Here is a 4126-nt window from a genome sequence, read left to right on the forward strand (position 1 = left end):
CAGCATTTAATTCCAGAGCTCCCAGCTTCTAACTTCTGTACTAACTCTGGAGCCTTTATTTTCCTGTCTTTCAAATGGGAACATGATTGTGTACTTTGCAGAGTTATGCTGAGAATTAGATGAGATAATGTATATAAAGTACTTGGCATATCACGGGAATTCAGTAAGAGTTTTGTTAGTATTTAAAGTTTTTTTCTCTCTTATTTTTTGTTAACAAGAAGTACAACAATGTTGATATTATTTAAACCATGTGTTATGATGCATAGGTGGGCAAAAGTAAATTTACAGTTGTTCCTAAAGAAAAGACATGCAGGTTATAATCATAATTATTATAATCATAATAATATAGGAACAAACTCTCTGTTTCATGTATTTGCAACTATAAACCTACTTTTGTCTACCCCTGAAGTCTTAAAAATCCACACCCATGTTGGTGGCTACATTCATCACACGAATGTACAATAATTTATCTAACTATCCCGGTGTTATTAGAAGTGTTTGATATTTTACAGAGCACTATGCTGAAAAACCTTGTATATGTATTTCTCCACATCTCAAATTATTTTTTAGGCTAGGTTCTCAGAAATGAAAATACTGGGTAGAAGACATGAAATGTGATGAGCATTATAATAGCTAACTTGTTGTGCACATCCTTAATTATTATGTACAGCAGTTCTGTGAAGTGCAATCGCTGTTCTCGGAATATGCTGGTTTTGTTTTATATACCTGTGCTTTTAAAACGAGAATAGGTCTTTTTGTCTTTTTCTCTTGATTGTAAAAGAAATAACATACTCACTGTAAAAAATATTCAGACACAGAAAAGCATTATGGAAAGACAGGTAAAAGCCACCTGTCTTTCCATAATTACCCTTGACATTTTGGATTCTGTGCCTACATACCAAAATATGTGCACCCAAATGGGAGAGGGCATGCACACCTACACTTAGAAAAATGGGATCCACACTATATACTAGTAAGCTAGATTACATACTGATACTGTAAGAAATGATATGAAGAGATGGCACACCTACAGAAATGGGCATGAAACGTAAGTGTATGGCTGGATGAATGTTCATGAATAAACACCCAGATCAAGAAATAGAAAAAAAGGTGGAGCTCTTCATGAGGCTGAATGGCACCCTTACCCAGGTGCCATGCTGTGTCATTCCAATTTTAGTCTGTGCTCCTGAAAGGAACACTTCAAGTGTATCAAGGATTTCTTTCCATGATAATAAAGAAACTATATTTCATTGTATATAAGATGTCATTGATTGTTAGTGTCCCATTGTTTAATGTACTGCTGAGAAAGACAAAATTCTGCCAATTAAACTATAGCACAACACCTGTGTTCTAACCAGTTTCCTTTTTAAAAAAATTGAGATATAATTGACATATTACTTTAAAATATATTATTATTGATTTAAGAGAGGGGGGGGAGAGAGAGAGAGAAACATCAATGAGGAGAGAGAATCATTGATTGGTTCTTTTCCTTCATGCTCCACCCAGAAGTAGAGCCTGAAACTTGGGCCTGGGCGCTGACCAGGAACTGAACTGTGACCTCCTGGTTCATAGGTTGATGCTGAACCACTGAGTACTAAGCTGGGCTTTAAAAATTTTTTTTTTTAAATTTCTTTTAGAAATAGATTTGAGAGAGAGAAAGAGAGAGAGATTGTTTTGTTTGGTTGCTTCTGGGACACACCTGGACTGAGGATCAAACCCACAATTTGGGTATGTGCCCTGACCAGGAATCAAACCACCGACCTTCCCAAGATTCCACACTCTGTTCCACACTTCCATGTCTCTGGATCCACTCCATTCATCACTTTATTTTGTTACTTAGATTTCTGTGGCTTAGTTTCACTGTTTACAGAAACAGTTTGGTGGGCCTTTAGGCTGATCCCATAGGGTTCCTTTAGCGCTCCTTGGGCTGAATCGCCCTTATGCTTGGGCATCTTGGTGGCGCTTGCAGTGGGTACCAAGAGAGAACAGGCACCTCGCTGCTTTACTGCTGGGACCTGCACCATTCCTTTTCATGGCTGCGTAATAGTCTATCACAAACTGCTGATGGTAGGAATGATCATGTGGCAGAATTTTAGGTTTCATTAAAAGATAAAGAAGCTTTTCTAATAATAATAATAAAAATAAAATAAGAGAGGGCAGAAAAGAGAGTAAGTAGGAGGGATAAAAGGAAAGTTCTAGGTGGTGGGCTCTGGAGAAGACAGCTCCTTGACCCTGTTAACCGCAAATCACAAAGTGGATTTAGCTTGAAGAAGCCAGAGGTGGGATTCTTAGTCCTGAGCCGGGACCTGGATCCGGGCTGGATGTAGCTGGTGCTGTCGACAAGAGACACTTAGGAAAGAATTGCCTGGTGGAAATAACGTGTGCTACGTAATGTCAATTCTTCAATTTGGCTACTGATTAAGTTCTTAAATAATTAGCAAATTCCAGTTTTTTAATTAATAAGAATTTTTTTGAGAGCAGTTTTAGGTTCACAACAACATTGAGTGGAAAGTATAGAGGGTTCCCCTATGCCCTCTGTATCTCTACTCACATACCCTCCTCCAAAATCAACATCCTAGCAAAGTCTGTTTTCTTCAATAATATTTTTGGTGTGCAAAAATAATTCGTTGGGAGGTGGGATTTGTAGCAGGACTGAATTTTGCATCAGGTTTGGCATCAAGCAAAAGCAGAATCTGCATATGGGCATAATTAGATACAGTTTTATTTATAATGATGTCTGATTATATATGCATGTGAAGTACACAAATTCAAATGTCTGTTCTGAGAGGGGGAAAAAATAGAGTTAGAAAGAGAAAAGGAAGGAGATAATGATGTAAATGTTAGACAATTCCATCCCCTATTTCATCCTGTAAAATTATGTCCAAAAGGGAGCATGAGAAAGGGGAGGTGCACTGCTTGTTTTCTCTAATGATATGAGCAGTTTTTCTATGCTGTTCGTAAGTATTAAAAGTTAATATTTTTTTTCACATGACATAAAATTCTACTTCTATACTTTTAAAATGTTTTTTTTTTTAAAACAATATTTCGGATCATTAACGTCAGCCTTCCGTTTAATCTGTTGCCCCACAAGAGGCATTGTGTCAATAGTGTAGGACAAATTGTCTTTGCTGAACACTGACAAGTACTACTATGTATATCTGTCTCCATTACGGTGAGATTTTTACAACAGATTTTTTTAGTCTTGTGTTATCTAGGTGAAAAATCATTTGCAAATCATGTCATCTCCAAACAAATTTTCACCTTTCTAATTTTTGTCTCCTTTGTAAAATATATATCTCACTTTTTCTTTCTTAATGCATGGATTAGAAATCTCCAAACTGGTTTGAATAATGAAGGCAAACATTCTATTCTTTTTTCTAATTTGGTTAATGTGGTTATTTTTTTCATCAAGTTACAAATCCACTTTCCTCGTACTGGTTCATAAAGAGTTTTTTTTAAAAAAAAAGAGAAATAGATTCTGAATATTATAAAATATCTTTTCAATTTTGATTAAAATAATTGTATACTTTTATGTTTTGACTCATTTTATAAATTATGTGCATTTTTCTTAATTAATTATGCTTGCATTTCTGGAGTAAAGTCAACTTGGTACATTATTATTATATACTTTTAGATTTAAATTGCTTATATTTTATTTATGAGTTGAAATCTATATTCATAAATGAGATCAGTCTGTGTGTTTTTCCTAACCTTTTCAGGTTTTGGATTATTAACTAATTATTTTTTACCTCATCTTTTTTTTTCCTCTTGTTTTGAGTCTGTGATTTTGACATCTAAAAAATTCCTCTAAATTCTGCACCATATATATTTTTAAAGTATACTTTTCATAAAGTGGAACATAGACATACCCATAATTCAGCAAATATATGAAGTAGAAACTCTATTTTAATTCTAAGCCTATTGCAAATCAGGTTGGTATAGTATCATAATAATATAGATGTATTAAGAGACATACATAAGGATGTTCATGGTAACATTGTTTATAACAACAAAATATTAAAAACTACTTAGGAGGTAGTAGAAAATAAATAAATAAATATGTTGTATATGCAATATTACACATCATCATGACTTAGTCTCAAAAACAAAATATTGTATGAAAAAA

The 4126-nt window shown here is 34.3% G+C and overlaps 1 pseudogene; it reads right to left on the reverse strand.

The window, feature by feature from the left end:
* Positions 1-1104: 1104 nt before the first annotated feature.
* LOC118716832 lies at positions 1105-1197 on the reverse strand (annotated as a pseudogene).
* Between the last annotated feature and the right edge of the window lie 2929 nt (positions 1198-4126).

The sequence above is a fragment of the Pipistrellus kuhlii genome, unplaced genomic scaffold, assembly GCF_014108245.1.
Source record: "Pipistrellus kuhlii isolate mPipKuh1 unplaced genomic scaffold, mPipKuh1.p scaffold_m20_p_12, whole genome shotgun sequence".
Lineage (NCBI taxonomy): Eukaryota > Metazoa > Chordata > Mammalia > Chiroptera > Vespertilionidae > Pipistrellus > Pipistrellus kuhlii.